Source organism: Pleurodeles waltl, chromosome 11 (assembly GCF_031143425.1).
Source record: "Pleurodeles waltl isolate 20211129_DDA chromosome 11, aPleWal1.hap1.20221129, whole genome shotgun sequence".
NCBI classification, from domain to species: Eukaryota; Metazoa; Chordata; class Amphibia; order Caudata; family Salamandridae; genus Pleurodeles; species Pleurodeles waltl.
The window spans coordinates 90,612,584-90,630,964 of record NC_090450.1 but is presented as its reverse complement, the minus strand read 5'-3'; the positions used below and the strand labels follow the sequence as shown (position 1 = coordinate 90,630,964).

Sequence of the window (18,381 nt, the reverse complement as noted above, 5' to 3'; positions counted from 1 at the left end):
TGATTTCCTTAGTTCAGGCCCACCAAAATACATAATGAACATGAAGAGGTAGGAGACTGGCATATGTAATTTATAGACAGAGACCACACCTCTCAGCTAAACTACGTAGAAGTGGGTATATGGTGTAATTGCTGGTTAGGAAAATGTGATGGCCTCTCCTTTAACATCTTTCAGCAGTACTTGCACCTGGCCACCTTATAATTTCATATTAGTACTACTAATTTTAAAAGATGATACCTTCAATAGTTTGAGAACTGTGTTATGGAATAGGTAATTGGGCATATATGACCTCATTTATGAGATTTTTGGTGTAAACCAGTGTACAAAAGACACTTACTGCAATGCCCTACAACCAAAGACAAATAAAAGCAGGAATACACAGTTACTGCGAAAAACAACTCACTACTATACCCACCACTAGAATGAAACAATACAGGCTGCCAGAAACCAACATAGACACCCCTGCTCCATAATAGCATTGATAAATTAATTTCAAGGATATAGCCCAATTCAAGGGATCTCATCACTGTGATGGTGGTACTACACAGATGGTGCAATTTATCTTTGGGTGTAAAGATCAACTGTAGAACAGTGAACGGCTGCTAGAAAAAAAATTATTTAATTGATTCGGGTCCACAGATAGCAGTAAGATTTTGTGGATTTTGCAGAATTCAATATGCTAATTTATACACAGAGGACACAACTTTCAATAAACCTCTTTGAAGCGCAAGTACTCTGTTATTGCAGGTAAGTAACCATAGGATTGTCTTCTATCAGAGTTTGATCCTGTTCACATTATTATTTCATAGAAGGACCAGATAGTTGAAAATAGTGTTATTTAGGCAATATGAGTGCACTGGAATAAAAATTTCAATTGGATATGGCAGTCACTTTACCATTGCAGAGTCCACACTGATAATGTTATATATAAACCCTGAAAGAGCAATTGGTAATAATCTATGCTCTGCCGCTTTATTTTGGAAGAAATTAAAACTCTGTTCTGACATCTTTTTCTACCATTGACTCTGTTCACATTTATGTTACTCTATTTCTTCTTCTCGACTTTCCTCATTCTGTTTCAGTTAAGTAGTTTGTCTCTCTAGATCTGTGTAAGTCTTTCATTTGTTCTGTTTACATCTTGTCGTAGTCAGTCGAATCTTGCTGCCAACATTTGTTGTACACATTTTTACTTTTCTTAAATTACCGTTTCTACAAACAGCTAATTTGCAATACAGGAGATACATGATTTGAAACTAAATTTCCAGATACAACAACTATGGAAGCCTGCTAGATAAGAATAAAACAAAAATGGAAAACTAATACATATTAATCATTTGTATTATATCACAATAATTCATAATCTATTATTGACTAACAAGATGGGTTCCTCATTTAAGAGAAAACTACTGGACAAATTGCAAAAGAGCTATTCTAACTAATGAAAAAGAAATCAAGCCTGTAACCAATTCCTAGGATCTCAAATCTCTGTGATGGCGACAAAGCACAGACACTGCAATCTTTGAAATGATCTGAAGAAAGAATCTAGAATTGGAGGCTTCTGAAAAAGTATTTGATTTCCTTAGTTCAGGCCCACCAAAATATATAATGATCATGAAGATGTAGGAGACTGACATATGCTCATTTATAGACAGAGACCACACCTCTCAGCTAAACTACGGAGAAGTGGGTGTATGGTGTAATTGCTGATATGGAAAATGTGATGGAATCTTCTTTAACATGTTTCAGCAGTACTTGCACCTGGTCACCTTATAATTTCATATTAGTACGACTAATTTTAAAAGATGATACCTTCAATAGTTTGAGAACTATATTATGGAATAGGTAATGGGGCATATAGGACCTCATTTATGAAGTTTTTGGTGCAGAACAGTATCATAAAGAGACTTACGGCACTGCCCTCCAACCAAAAACAAAAAAAAAGCAGGAACGCACAGTTACTGCGAAAACCAACTAATTAATTTATTTACCACTAGACTGGAACAATACAAACTAACAGAAATCAACATAAACACACTTGCTCCATCATAAAATTGATAAATTAATCTCAAGGATATAGCCCAATTCAAGGGATCTCATCACTGTGATGGTGGTACTACACAGATGGTGCAATTTATCTTTGGGTGTAAAGATCAACTGTAGAACAGAGAACGGCTGCTAGAAAAAAAATGATTTAATTGATTTGGGTCCACAGATAGCAGTAAGATTTTGTGGATTTTGCAGAATTCAATATGCTAATTTATACTCAGAGGACACAACTTTCAATAAACCTCTTTGAAGCGCAAGTACTCTGTTATTGCAGGTAAGTAACCATAGGATTGTCTTCTATCAGAGTTTGATCCTGTTCACATTATTATTTCATAGAAGGACCAGATAGTTGAAAATAGTGTTATTTAGGCAATATGAGTGCACTGGAATAAAAATTTCAATTGGATATGGCAGTCACTTTACCATTGCAGAGTCCACACTGATAATGTTATATATAAACCCTAAAAGAGCAATTGGTAATAATCTATGCTCTGCCGCTTTATTTTGGAAGAAATTAAAACTCTGTTCTGACATCTTTTTCTACCATTGACTCTGTTCACATTTATGTTACTCTATTTCTTCTTCTCGACTTTCCTCATTCTGTTTCAGTTAAGTAGTTTGTCTCTCTAGATCTGTGTAAGTCTTTCATTTGTTCTGTTTACATCTTGTCGTAGTCAGTCGAATCTTGCTGCCAACATTTGTTGTACACATTTTTACTTTTCTTAAATTACCGTTTCTACAAACAGCTAATTTGCAATACAGGAGATACATGATTTGAAACTAAATTTCCAGATACAACAACTATGGAAGCCTGCTAGATAAGAATAAAACAAAAATGGAAAACTAATACATATTAATCATTTGTATTATATCACAATAATTCATAATCTATTATTGACTAACAAGATGGGTTCCTCATTTAAGAGAAAACTACTGGACAAATTGCAAAAGAGCTATTCTAACTAATGAAAAAGAAATCAAACCTGTAACCAATTCCTAGGATCTCAAATCTCTGTGATGGCGACAAAGCACAGACACTGCAATCTTTGAAAGGATCTGAAGAAAGAATCTAGAATTGGAGGCTTCTGAAAAAGCATTTGATTTCCTTAGTTCAGGCCCACCAAAATATATAATGATCATGAAGATGTAGGAGACTGGCATATGCTCATTTATAGACAGAGACCACACCTCTCAGCTAAACTACGGAGAAGTGGGTATATGGTGTAATTGCTGGTATGGAAAATGTGATGGAATCTTCTTTAACATGTTTCAGCAGTACTTGCACCTGGTCACCTTATAATTTCATATTAGTACTACTAATTTTAAAAGATGATACCTTCATTAGTTTTAGAACTATATTATGGAATAGGTAATGGGGCACATAGGACCTCATTTATGAAGTTTTTGGTGCAGAACAGTATCATAAAGAGACTTACTGCACTGCCCTCCGACCAAAGACAAAAAAAGCCAGAATGCACAGTTACTGCGAAAACCAACTAATTCCTATATTTACCACTAGACTGGAACAATAGAAACGGCAATAAACCAACACAGACACCCCTACTCCATAGTAGCATTGACAAATTAATCTCAAGGATATAGCCCAATTCCAGGGATCTCATCACTGTGATGGTGGTACTGCACAGATGGTGCAATTTATCTTTGGGTGTAAAGATCAACTGTAGAATAGTGAACAGCTACTAGAAAAATTGATTTAATTGATTCGGATCCACAGATAGGAGTAAGATTTTGTGGATCTTGCCGAATTCAATATGCTAATTTATACACAGAGGACACACCTTTCAATAAACCTCTTTGAAGTGCAAGTACTCTATTATTGCAGGTAAGTAACATAGGATTGTCTTCTATGAGAGATTGATCCTGTTCACATTATTATTTCATAGAAGGACCAGATAGTTGAAAATAGTGTTATTTAGGCAATGAGTGCACTGGAATAAAAATGTCAATTGGACATGGCAGTCACTTTACCATTGCAGAGCCCACACTGATAATGTTATAAGTAAACCCTAAAAGAGCAATTGGTAATAATCTATGCTCTGGCACTTTATTTTGGAAGAACTTAAAACTCTGTTCAGACATCTTTTTCTACCATTGACTCTGTCCACATTTATGTTAGTCTATTTCTTCTTCTCAACTTTCCTCATTTTGTTTCAGTTGAGCAGTTTGTCTCTCTAGCTCAGTGTGAGTCTATAATTTGTTCTGTTTACATCTTGTCGTGGTCAGTCGAATCGTTCTGCCAACATTTGTTGTACACGTGTTTACATTTCTTAAACTACCGTCTCTACAAACAGCTAATTTGCAAGACAGGAAATACATGATTTGAAAAGAAATGTCCATACACAACAACTATAGAAGCATGCTACATAAGAGTAAAACAAAAATGTAAAACTAATACATATTAATCACTAGTATTAGATCACAATAATTCATAATCTACTCTTGATTAACAAGATGGGTTCCTCATTTAAGAGAAACCTGCTAGACAAGTTGCAAAAGAGCTATTACACCTAATGGGAAAGAAAGCAAGTCTGTAACAAATTCCTAGGATCTCATATCTCTGTGATGGGGGCAAAGCATAGATAATGCAATCTTTGAAAGGATCTGAAGAATGAATCTAGAATTGGAAGCTTCTGAAAAAGCATTTGATTTCCTTAGTTCAGGCCCACCAAAATATATAATGATCATGAAGATGTAGGAGACTGGCATATGCTAATTTATAGACAGAGACCACACCTCTCAGCTAAACTACGTAGACGTGGGTATATGGTGTAATTGCTGGTAAGGAAAATGTGATGGCCTCTCGTTTAACATCTTTCAGGAGTACTTGCACCTGGTCACCTTATAATTTCATATTAGTACTACTAATTTTAAAAGATGATTGTAGGAGGCTGGCCTGGCTTGTAGTGGGTACCAAGGGGTACTTACACTCTGTACCAGGTCCAGTTATCCCTTATTAGTGTAGAAGAGGTGTTTCTAGCAGCTTAGGCTGATAGAAGGTAGCTATAGCAGAGCAGCTTAGGCTTAACTAGGAGACATGCAAAGCTCCTACCATACCACTGGTGTCATATGCACAATATCATAAGAAAACACAATACACAGATATACTAAAAATAAAGGTACTTTATTTTTATGACAATATGCCAAAAGTATCTCAGTGAGTACCCTCAGTATGATGATGCCTAATATACACAAGATATATGTACACAATACCAAAATTATGCAGTAATAGCAAAAGGAAGTAATGCAAGCAATGTAAAGGTACAGTAGATTGCAATAGGAGCACATAGGTATAGGGGCAACACAAACCATATACTCCAAAAGTGGAATGCAAACCACGAATGGACCCCAAACCTATGTGAGCTTGTAGAGGGTCTCTGGGACTGTAAGAAAACAGTGAGGGTTCGAAAAATAGCCCACCCCAAGACCCTGAAAGGTAGGTGTAAAGTGCACATACAACCCCCAAAGAGCACAGAAGTCGTGATAGGGGGATTCTGCAAGGAAGACCAACACCAGCAAAGCAACAACAGTGGATTTCTGGACCTGAGTACCTGTAAGACAAGGGGACCAAGTCCAAGAGTCGCGACAGTGTCGAGAGTGGGCAGATGCCCAGGAAATGCCAGCTGCGGATGCAAGGAAGCTGCCACCGGGTGGAAGAAGCTTGGTGTTCTGCAAGAACGAAGAGGACTAGGAACTTCCCCTTTGGAAGATGTATGTCCCACGTCGTGAAGAAGCTTGCAGAGGTGTTCCCACGCAGAAAGACCGCAAACAAGCCTTGCTAGCTGCAAGGGTCGCAGTTAGGGTTTTTGGATGCTGCTGTGGCCCAGGAGGGACCAGGATGTCGCCACTTGGATAAGGAGATGGAGGGGCGCCCAGCAAGTCAGGGAGCCCTCAAAGAAGCAGGTAGCATCCGTAGAAGTACCAGACCAGGCAACTAAGAAGAGGAGTGAACCGGAGTCCACCCGAAGTCGCAAAAGGGAGTCCCACGACGCCAGAGGACAACTCAGAAGGTTGTGCACTGCAGGTTAGAGTGTCGGGGACCCAGGCTTGGCTGTGCACAAAGGAAATCCTGGAAGAGTGCACAGGAGCCGGAGCAGCTGCAAATCACGCGGTACCCAGCAATGCAGTCTAGCGTGGGGAGGCAAGGACTTACCTCCACCAAACTTGGACTGAAGAGTCACTGGACTGTGGGAGTCACTTGGACAGAGTTGCTGAGTTCCAGGGATCATGCTCGTCGTGCTGAGAGGGGATCCAGAGGACCGGTGATGCAGTCTTTTGTTGCCTGCAGTTGCAGGGGGAAGATTCCGTCGACCCACGGGAGATTTCTTCAGAGCTCCTGGTGCAAGAAGGAGGCAGGCTACCCCCAGACCATGCACCACCAGGAAACAGGCGAGAAAGCCGGCAGGATGAAGCGATAGAAGGTTGCAGTAGTCGTCTTTGCTACTTTGTTGCGGTTTTGAAGGCGTCCTGAGCAGTCAGCGGTCGATCCTTTGGCAGAAGGTGAAGAGAGAAATGCAGAGGAACTCTAGTGAGCTCTTGCATTCGGTATCTAAAGAATTCCCCAAAGCAGTGACCCTAAATAGCCAGAAAAGGAGGTTTGGCTACCTAGGAAGGAGGATTGGCTACTAAGAGAGGTAAGAGCCTATCAGAAGGAGTCTCTGACGTCACCTGCTGGCATTGGCCACTCAGAGCAGTCCAGTGTGCCAGCAACACCTCTGTTTCCAAGATGGCAGAGGTCTGGGGCACACTGGAGGAGCTCTGGGCACCTCCCCTGGGGGGTGCCGGTCAGGGGAGTGGTCACTCCCCTTTCCTTTGTCCAGTTTCACACCAGAGCAGGGCTGGGGGATCCCTGAACCAGTGTAGACTGGCTTATGCAGAGATGGGCAGCAACTGTGCCCATCAAAGCATTTCCAGAGGCTGGGGGAGGCTACTCCTCCCCAGCCATCACACCTATTTCCAAAGGGAGAGGGTGTAACACCCTCTCTCAGAGGAAATCCTTTGTTCTGCCTCCCTGGGCCAGGTCTGCCTGGACCCCAGGGGGGCAGAAACCTGTCTGAGGGGTTGGCAGCAGCAGCAGCTGCAGTGGAGACCCCGGAAAGGCAGTTTGGCAGTACCCGGGTTCTGTGCTAGAGACCCGGGGGATCATGGAATTGTCTTCCCAATGCCAGAATGGCATTGGGGTGACAATTCCATGATCTTAGACATGTTACATGGCCATGTTCGGAGTTACCATTGTGACGCTATACATAGGTAGTGACCTATGTATAGCGCACGCGTGTAATGGTGTCCCCGCCCTCACAAAGTCTGGGGAATTTGCCCTGGACGATGTGGGGGCACCTTGGCTAGTGCCAGGGTGCCCACACACTAAGTAACTTTGCACCCAACCTTCACCAGGTGAAGGTTAGACATATAGGTGACTTATAAGTTACTTAAGTGCAGTGGTAAATGGCTGTGAAATAACGTGGACGTTATTTCACTCAGGCTGCACTGGCAGGCCTGTGTAAGAATTGTCAGAGCTCCCTATGGGTGGCAAAAGAAATGCTGCAGCCCATAGGGATCTCCTGGAACCCCAATACCCTGGGTACCTTAGTACCATATACTAGGGAATTATAAGGGTGTTCCAGTATGCCAATGTGAATTGGTGAAATTGGTCACTAGCCTGTTAGTGACAATTTAGAAAGCAGAGAGAGCATAACCACTGAGGTTCTGGTTAGCAGAGCCTCAGTGAGACAGTTAGGCATCACACAGGGAACACATACGTATAGGCCACAAACTTATGAGCACTGGGGTCCTGGCTAGCAGGGTCCCAGTGACACATAACAAACATACTGACAACATAGAGTTTTCACTATGAGCACTGGGCCCTGGCTAGCAGGATCCCAGTGAGACAGTGAAAACACCCTGACATATACTCACAAACAGGCCAAATGTGGGGGTAACAAGGCTAGAAAGAGGCTACTTTCTCACAATGATCCCTTCAATAGTTTGAGAACTATGTTATGGAACAGGTAATTGGGCATATGGGACCTCATTTACGAGGTTTTTGGGCAGAACAGTATCATAAAGACACTTACTGCACTGCCCTACAACCAAAAACAAAAAACAAAACAGGAATGCACAGCTACTGCGAAAAACAACTCATTCCTATATTCACCACGATACTGAAACAATACAACCTGCCAGAAACCAACATAGACACCCCTACTCCATAGTAGCATTGATAAATTAATCTCAAAGATATAGCCCAATTCCAGGGATCTCACCACTGTGATGGTGGGAATACAACGATGGTGCAATTTATCTTTGGGTGTAAAGATCAACTATAGAATAGTGAACAGCTGCTAGAAAAAAATTATTTAATTTATTCGGGTCCACAGATAGCAGTAAGATTTTGTGGATCATGCAGAATCCAATATGCTATTTATACACAAAGAGCACACCTTTCAATAAACCTCTTTGAAGCGCAAGTACTCTGTTATTGCCGGTAAGTAACATAGGATTGTCTTCTAGCAGAGTTTGATCCTGTTCACATTATTATTTAATAGAAGGACCAGATAGTTGAAAATAGTATTGTATAGGCAATATGAGTGCACTGGAATAATAATTTCAATTGGGCATGGCAGTCACCTCGCCCTTGCAGAGTCCACACTGATAATGTTATAACTAAACCCTGAAAGAGCAATTGGTAATAATTCATGCTCTGCCACTTTATTTTGGAAGAAATTAAAACTCTATTCAGACATCTTTTTCTACCATTGACTCTGTTCACATTTATGTTAGTCTATTTCTTCTCCTCGACATTCTGCATTCTGTTTCAGTTAAGCATTTTGTCTCTCTAGCTCTGTGTGAGTCTGTCTATTGTTCTGTTTACATCTTGTCTTAGTCGGTCGAATCTTGCTGCCAACCTTTGTTGTACACATTTTTAGATTTCTTAAACTACTGTCTCTACAAACAGCTAATCTGCAAGATAGGAGAGACATGATTTGGAAAAAAAAATCCATACACAACAACTATAGAAGCATGCTACATAAGAGTAAAACAAAAATGTAAAACTAATACATATTAATCACTAGTAGTAGATCACAATAATTCATAATCTACTATTGATTAACAAGATGGGTTCCTCATTTAATAAAAACCTGCTAAGCAAATTGCAAAAGATCTACTATATCTAATGAAGCAATGATAGCAAGTATAAAACAACATGAACATGCAAAGAAGAAGAAATTAAAACAGCATACAGCTTGAAAACTATGTGCTTAATTAATTGCTAATTAAAGATGCAGCTAATCGCTATTAATGTCATTGCTAGTGTAGGTAATCCCCAACAGGTGGAGGGGGAAGAGAAAATAGGGGGTGCAGCTATTATGTATGAGTAAAGCAGGGGTCATAACTAAGGTGGACTAACATGGAAAATGTGATGGCCTCTCGTTTAACATCTTTCAGCAGTACTTGCACCTGGTCACCTTATAATTTCATATTAGTACTACTAATTTTAAAAGATGATACCTTCAATAGTTTGAGAACTATGTAATGGAATAGGTAATTGGGCATATAGGACCTCATTTACGAGGCTTTTGGTGCAGAACAGTATCATAAAGACACTTGCTGCACTGCCCTACAACCAAAAACAAAATAAAAACAGGAATGCACAGCTACTGCGCAAAACAACTCATTCCTATATTCACCACTATACTGGAAGAATGCAACCTGCCAGAAACCAACATAGACACCCCTACTCCATAGTAGCATTGATAAATTAATCTCAAAGATATAGCCCAATTCCAGGGATCTCATCACTGTGATTGTGGGAATACAACGATGGTGCAATTTATCTTTGGGTGTAAAGATCAACTATAGAATAGTGATCAGCTGCTAGAAAAAAATTCTTTAATTTATTCGGGTCCACAGATAGCAGTAAGATTTTGTGGATCTTGCAGAATCCAATATGCTATGTATACACAGAGGGCACACCTTTCAATAAACCTCTTTGAAGCGCAAGTACTCTGTTAGTGCAGGTAAGTAACATAGGATTGTCTTCTAGCAGAGTTTGATCCTGTTCACATTATTATTTAAAAGAAGGACCAGATAGTTTAAAATAGTGTTATTTAGGCAATATGAGTGCACTGGAATAAAAATGTCAATTGGGCATGGCAGTCACTTCACCATTGCAGAGTCCACACTGATAATGTTATAACTAAACCCTGAAAGAGCAATTGGTAATAATCTATGCTCTGCCACTTTATTTTGGAAGAAATAAAAAATCTGTTCAGATATCTTTTTCTACCATTGACTCTGTTCACATTTATGTTAGTCTATTTCTTCTCCTCGACATTCCGCATTCTGTTTCAGTTAAGCAGTTTGTCTCTCTAGGTCTGTGTGAGTCTGTCATTTGTTCTGTTTACATCTTGTCGTAGTCGGTCGAATCTTGCTGCCACCATTTGTTGTACACATTTTTACTTTTCTTAAACTACCGTCTCTACAAACAGCTAATTTGCAAGATAGGAGAGACATGACTTGAAAAGAAATGCCCATACACAACAACTATAGAAGCATGCTACATAAGAGTGAAACAAAAATGTAAAACTAATACATATTAATCATTAATATTAGATCACAATAATTCACAATCTACTATTGATTAACAAAATGGTTTCCTCATTTACTGGAAACCTGCTAGACAAATTGCAAAAGAGCTACTATAGCTAAAGAAAAAGAAATCAAGCCTGTAACCAATTCCTAGGATCTCATGTCTCTGTGATGGGGGCAAAGCACAGACTCTGCAATCTTTGAAAGGATCTGAAGAAAGAATCTAGGATTGAAAGCTTCTGAAAAAGCATTTGGGCCCATATTTATACTTTTTGACGCAAAACTGCGCCAACGCAGTTTTGCGTCAAAAAAATTAGCGCCGGCTAACGCCATTCTGAAGCGCCATGCGGGCGCCGTATTTATTGAATGACGTTAGCCGGCGTTAGCCGCCGGCGACGTCTGGTGTGCATTAAAAAAAACGACGTACACCAGGCAGCGTCGGTGTAGGGGGATATGGGGCTTGGGCGTCAAGAAATGGGGCAAGTCAGGTTGAGGCAATTTTTTCGCCTCAACCCGATTTGCGCCATTTTTTACGACTCCCAACCCCCATAGAAATTACTCCTGTCTTAGCAAAGACAGGAGTCATGCCCCCTTGCCCAATGGCCATGCCCAGGGGACTTCTGTCCCCTGCGCATGGTCATTGGGCATAGTGGCATGTAGGGGGGCACAAATCAGGCCCCCCTATGCCACAAAAAAAAACAAAAAAAACACTTACCTGAACTTACCTTAATGTCCCTGGGATGGGTCCCTCCAGCCTTGGGTGTCCTCCTGGGGTGGGCAAGGGTGACAGGGGGTGTCCCTGGGGGCATGGGAGGGCACCTCTGGGCTCCTTCAGAGCCCACAGGTCCCTTAACGCCTGCCTTTTGCAGGCGCTAAAAAATGGGGCAAAAGCAGCCGCACGTCATTTTTTTTGACCCGCCCACTCCTGGGCGTGATTTTTGCCCGGGAGTATAAATCCGACGCACATGCCTCGGAGTCGATTTTTTAGACGGGAACGCCTACCTTGCATATAATTAACGCAAAGTAGGTGTCCACGCTAAAAAATGACGCTAACTCCATGGACTTTGGCGCTAGACGCGTCTAACGCCAAAGTATAAATATGGAGTTCGTTTTGCGTCGAAATTGCGTCAAAAAAAAGACGCAATTCCGGCGCAAACGGAGTATAAATATGGCCCTTGATTTCCTTAGTTCAGGCTCACCAAAATATATAATGATCATGAAGATGTAGGAGACTGGCGTATGCTAATTTATAGACAGAGACCACACCTCTCAGCTAAACTATGTAGAAGTGGGTATATGGTGTAATTGCTGGTAAGGAAAATGTGGTGGCCTCTCCTTTAACATCTTTCAGCAATACTTGCACCTGGTCACCTTCTAATTTCATATTAGTACTACTAATTTTAAAAGATGATACCTTCAATTGTTTGAGAACTATGTTATGGAATAGGTAATTGGGCATTTAGAACCTCATTTATGAGTTTTTTGGTGCAGAATAGTATCATAAAGACACTTACTGCCCTGTCCTACAGCCAAAGACAAAAAAAAAACAGGCATGCACAGTTACTGCGAAAAACAACTCATTCCTATCTTCACCACTATACTGGAACAAAACAACCTGCCATAAACCAACATAAACACCCCTACTCCATAGTACCATTGATAAATTAATCTCAAAGATATAGCCCAATTCCAGGGATCTCATCACTGTGATGGTGGTACTACACAGATGGTGCAATTTATCTTTGGGTGTAAAGATCAACTGTAGAATAGTGAACAGCTGCTAGTAAAATTGATTTCATTGATTCGGGTCCACAGATAGCAGTAAGATTTTGTGGATCTTGCACAATTCAATATGCTAATTTATATACAGAGGACACACCTTTCAACAAACCTCTTTGAAGCGCAAGTACTCTGTTATTGCAGGTAATTAACATAGGATTGTGTTCTATGAGAGATTGATCCTGTTCACATTATTATTTCATAGAAGGACCAGATAGTTGAAAATAGTGTTATTTAGGCAATGAGTGCACTGGAATAAATATTTCAATTGGACATGGCAGTCACTTTACCATTGCAGAGTCCACACTGATAATGTTATATATAAACCGTAAAAGAGCAATTGGTAATAATCTATGCTCTGCGGCTTTATTTTGGAAGAAATTAAAACTCTGTTCTGACATCTTTTTCTACCATTTACCCTGTTCACATTTATGTTAGTCTATTTCTTCTCCTTGACTGTCCTCATTCTGTTTCCGTTAAGTAGTTTGTCTCTCTAGCTCTGTGTAAGTCTTTCATTTGTACTGTTTACATCTTGTCGTAGTCGGTCGAATCTTGTGCCAACATTTGTTGTACACATTTTTACTTTTCTTATACTACCTTCTCTACAAACAGCTAATTTGCAAGACAGGAGATACATGATTTGAAAATAATTTTCCATACACAAGAACTATAGAAGGATGCTACATAAGAGTAAAACAAAAATGGAAAACTAATACATATTAATCATTTGTATTATATCACAATAATTCATAATCTACTATTGACTAAAAAGATGGGTTCCTCAATTAAGGGAAACCTGCTGGACAAATTGCAAAAGAGCTAATATAACTAATGAAAATGAAATCAAGCCTGTAACCAATTCCTAGGATCTCATATCTCTGTGATGGCGACAAAGCACAAACACTGCAATCTTTGAAAGGATCTGATGAAAGAATCCAGAATTGGAAGGTTCTGAAAAAGCATTTGATTTCGTTAGTTCAGGCCCACCAAAATATGTAATGATCATGAAGATGTAGGAGACTTGCATGTGCTAATTTATGGACAGAGACCACACCTCTCAGCTAAACTAAGTAGAAGTGGGTATATTGTGTAATTGCTGGTAAGGAAAATGTGATGGCCTCTCCTTTAACATCTTTCAGCAGTACTTGCACCTGGTCACCTTATAATTTCATATTAGTACTACTAATTTTAAAAGATGATACCTTCAATAGTTTGAGAACTATGTTATGGAATAGGTAATTGGGCATATAGGACCTCATTTACGAGTTTTTTGGTGCAGAACAGTATCATAAAGAGACTTAGTGCACTGCCCTACAACCGAAGACAAAAAAAAAAAGAAATGAACAGTTACTGCAAAAAACAACTTATTCCTATATTTACCATCAGACTGGAATAATTGAACCTGCCAATAACAAACTTAGACACCCCTGCTCCATAGTAGCATTGATAAATTATTTTCAAGGATATAGCCCAATTCCAGGGATCTCATCACTGTGATGGTGGTCCTACACAGGTGGTGCAATTTATCTTTTGGTGTAAAGATCAACTGTAGAATAGTGACCAGCTGCTAGTAAAATTGATTTAATTGATTCGGGTCCACAGATAGCAGTAAGATTTTGGGGATCTTGCGGAATTCAATATGCTAATTTATACACAGAGGACACACCTTTCAACAAACCTCTTTGAAGCGCAAGTACTCTGTTATTGCAGGTAAGTAACCATAGGATTGTCTTCTAGCAGAGTTTGATCCTGTTCACATTATTATTTCATAGAAGAACCAGATAGTTGAAAAGAGTGTTATTTAGGCAATATGAGTGCACTAGAATACAAATTTCAATTGGATATGGCAGTCACTTTACCATTGTGTAATAACTAAACCCTGAAAGAGCAATTGGTAATAATCTATTCTCTGCCGCTTTATTTTGGTAGGAATTAAAACTCTGTTCTGACATTTTTTTCTACCATTTACTCTGTTCACATTTATGTTAGTCTACTTCTTCTCGACTTTCCTCATTCTGTTTCAGTTAAGTAGTGTGTCCCTCTAGCTCTGTGTAAGTCTTTCATTTGTTCTGTTTACATCTTGTCGTGGTCAGTCGAATCGTGCTGCCAACATTTGTTGTACACATTTTTACATTTATTATACTACCTTCTCTACAAACAGCTCATTTGCAAAACAGGTGATACATGATTTTAAAAGAAATTTCCACACACAACAACTATAGAAGCATGCTACCTAAGAGTAAAGCAAAAATGGAAAACTAATACATATTAATCATTTGTATTAAATCACAATAATTCATAATATACTATTGACTAACAAGATGGGTTCTTCATTTAAGAGAACCTGCTAGGCAAATTGCAAAAAAAGCTATTATAACTAATGAAAAAGAAATCAAGCCGGTCACCAATTCCTAGGATCTCATATCTCTGTGATGGGGACAAAGCATAGACACTGCAATCTTTGAAAGGATCTGAAGAAAGAATCTAGAATTGGAAGCTTCTGAAAAAGCATTTGATTTCCTTAGTTCAGGCTCACCAAAATATATAATGATCATGAAGATGTAGGAGACTGGCATATGCTAATTTATAGACAGAGACCACACCTCTCAGCTAAACTATGTAGAAGTGGGTATATGGTGTAATTGCTGGTAAGGATAATGTGATGGCCTCTCCTTTAACATCGTTCAGCAGTACTTGAACCTGGTCACCTTATAATTTCATATTAGTACTACTAATTTTAAAAGATGATACCTTCAATTGTTTGAGAACTATGTTATGGAATAGGTAATTGGGCATATAGAACCTCATTTATGAGGTTTTTGGTGCAGAATAGTATCATAAAGACACTTACTGCACTGTCCTACAGCCAAAGACAAAAAAAAACAGGCATGCACAGTTACTGCGAAAAACAACTCATTCCTATATTCACCACTATACTGGAATAAAACAACCTGCCATAAACCAACATAAACACCCCTACTCCATAGTACCATTGATAAATTAATCTCAAAGATATAGCCCAATTCCAGGGATCTCATCACTGTGATGGTGGTACTACACAGATGGTGCAATTTATCTTTGGGTGTAAAGATCAAGTGTAGAATAGTGAACAGCTGCTAGTAAAATTGATTTAATTGATTCGGGTCCACAGATAGCAGTAAGATTTTGTGGATCTTGCACAATTCAATATGCTAATTTATATACAGAGGACACACCTTTCAACAAACCTCTTTGAAGCGCAAGTACTCTGTTATTGCAGGTAATTAACATAGGATTGTGTTCTATGAGAGATTGATCCTGTTCACATTATTATTTCATAGGAGGACCAGATAGTTGAAAATAGTGTTATTTAGGCAATGAGTGCACTGGAATAAATATTTCAATTGGACATGGCAGTCACTTTACCATTGCAGAGTCCACACTGATAATGCTATAAGTAAACCCTAAAAGAGCAATTGGTAATAATCTATGCTCTGCCACTTTATTTTGGAGGAACTTAAAACTCTGTTCAGACATCTTTTTCTACCATTGACTCTGTTCACATTTATGTTAGTCTATTTCTTCTTCTCAACTTTCCTCATTTTGTTTCAGTTAAGCAGTTTGTCTCTCTAGCTCTGTTTGAGTCTGTCATTTGTTCTGTTTATATCTTGTCTTAGTCAGTTGAATCTTGCTGCCAACCTTTGTTGTACAAATTTTTACATTTCTTAAACTACCGTCTCTACAAACAGCTAATTTGCAAGCCAGGAAATACATGATTTGAAAAGAAATGTCCATACACAAAAAGTATAGAAGCAGGCTACATAAGAGTAAAAGAAAAATGTAAAACTAATACATATTAATCACTAGTATTAGATCACAACAATTCATAATCCACTATTGATTAACAAGATGGGTTCCTAAAATTAAGAAAAACCTGCTACACAAGTTACAAAACAGCTATTATACCTCATGAAAAAAGAAAGCAACTCTTTAACCAATTCCTAGGATCTCACATCTCTGTGATGGGTGCAAAGCACAGACACTGCAATCTTTGAATTGATCTGAAAAAAGAATCTAGAATTGAAAGCTTCTGAAAAAGCATTTGATTTCCTTAGTTCAGGCCCACCAAAATATATATTGATCATGAAGATGTAGGAGACTGGCATATGCTAATTTATAGACAGAGACCTCACCTCTCAGCTAAACTACGTAGAAGTGGCTATATGGTGTAACTGCTGGTATGGAAAATGTGATGGCCTCTCCTTTAACATCTTTCAGCAGTTCTTGCACCTGGTCATCTTATAATTTCATATTAGTACTACTAATTTTAAAAGATGATACCTTCAATAGTTTGAGAACTATGTTATGGAATAGGTAATTGGGCATATAAGACCTCATTTACAAGGTTTTTGGTTGAAAACAGTATCATAAAGACACTTACTGCACTGCCCTACAGCCAAATACAAAAAAAACCAAGAATGCACAGTTACTGCGAAAAACAACTCATTTCTTTATTCACAAGACTAGAACAACCCAACCTGCCAAAAACCAACATAGACACCCCTGTTTCATAATAGAATTGATAAACTAACCTCAAGGATATAGTTCAATTACAGGGATCTCATAACTGTGATGGTGGGAATACAAGGATGGTGCAATATATCTTTGGGTGTAAAGATCAACTGTAGAATAGTGAACAGCTGCTAGAAAAAATAGATTTAATTGATTCGGGTCCACAGACAGCAGTAGGATTTTGTGGATCTTGCTGAATTCAATATTCTAATCTAGACACAGAGGACACACCTTTCAACAAACCTCTTTGAAGTGCAAGTACTCTGTTATTGCAGGTAGGTAACATAGGATTGTCTTCTATCAGAGATTGATCCTGTTCACATTATTATTTCATAGAAGGGCCAGATAGTTGAAAATTATGTTATTTAGGCAATGAGTGTGCTGGAATAAAAATTTCAATTGGACATGGCAGTCACTTTACCATTGCAGAGTCCACACTGATAATGTTATATATAAACCCTGAAAGAGCAATTGGTAACAATCTATGCTCTGCTGCTTTATTTTGGAAGAAATAAAAACTCAGTTCTGACATCTTTTTCAACCATTTACTCTGTTCACATTTATGTTAGTCTATTTCTTCTTCTCGACTTTCCTTATTCTGTTTCAGTTAAGTAGTTTGGGCCGTATTTATACTTTTTGGCGCACAACTGCGCCAACGCAGTTGTGCGTAAAAAAATTTAACGCCGGCTAACGCCATTCCAAAGCGCCATGCGGCGCCTTATTTATGGAATGACGTTAGCCGGCGGAGCTGCCTGGTGTGCGTAAAAAAAAATGACTTACACCAGGCAGCGCCGGCGTAGGGGAAAATGGAGCTTGGGCGTCAAAAAATGGGGCAAGTCAGGCTGAGGCAAAATTTTCGCCTCAACCCGATTTGCGCCATTTTTTTTTACTCCCAACCCCCATTTAAATGACTCCTGTCTTAGCAAAGACAGGAGTCATGCCTCCATGCCCAATGGCCATGCCCAGGGGACTTATGTCCCCTGGGCATGGTCATTGGGCATAGTGGCATGTAGGGGGGCACAAGTCAGAACCCCCTATGCCACAAAAAAAAAAAAAAAAATACTTACCTGAACTTTCCTTAAGTTCCCTGGGATGGGTCCCTCCATCCTTGGGCATCCTCCTGGGGTGGGCAAGGGTGGCAGGGGGTGTCCCTGGGGGCATGGGAGGGCACCTCTGGGCTCCTTCCGAGCCCACAGGTCCCACGCTAAAAAATGACGCAAACTCCAAGATCTTTGGCGCTAGACGGGTCTAACGCCAAAGTATAAATATGGAGTTAGTTTTGCGTCGGATTTGCGTAAAAAAAAACGACGGAAATCCGGCGCAAACAGAGTATAAATATGCCCCTTTGTCTCTCTAGCTCTGTGTGAGTCTGTCATTTGTTCTGTTTACATCTTGTCG

The 18,381-nt window shown here is 39.4% G+C and overlaps 3 non-coding genes and 2 pseudogenes across 3 annotated transcripts; all 5 read right to left on the bottom strand.

The window, feature by feature from the left end:
* Positions 1-1,379: 1,379 nt before the first annotated feature.
* On the bottom strand, positions 1,380-1,434 carry LOC138266758 (U7 small nuclear RNA; annotated as a pseudogene).
* Positions 1,435-2,952: 1,518 nt separating this feature from the next.
* On the bottom strand, positions 2,953-3,007 carry LOC138266757 (U7 small nuclear RNA; annotated as a pseudogene).
* A 1,511-nt stretch (positions 3,008-4,518) lies between these two features.
* LOC138266747 (U7 small nuclear RNA) lies at positions 4,519-4,576 on the bottom strand. The gene has a single exon (XR_011199676.1). It is a non-coding gene; the product is annotated as a U7 small nuclear RNA (small nuclear RNA).
* Positions 4,577-10,712: 6,136 nt separating this feature from the next.
* On the bottom strand, positions 10,713-10,771 carry LOC138266752 (U7 small nuclear RNA). The gene has a single exon (XR_011199681.1). It is a non-coding gene; the product is annotated as a U7 small nuclear RNA (small nuclear RNA).
* Positions 10,772-13,204: 2,433 nt separating this feature from the next.
* On the bottom strand, positions 13,205-13,263 carry LOC138266750 (U7 small nuclear RNA). The gene has a single exon (XR_011199679.1). It is a non-coding gene; the product is annotated as a U7 small nuclear RNA (small nuclear RNA).
* Positions 13,264-18,381: the final 5,118 nt, after the last annotated feature.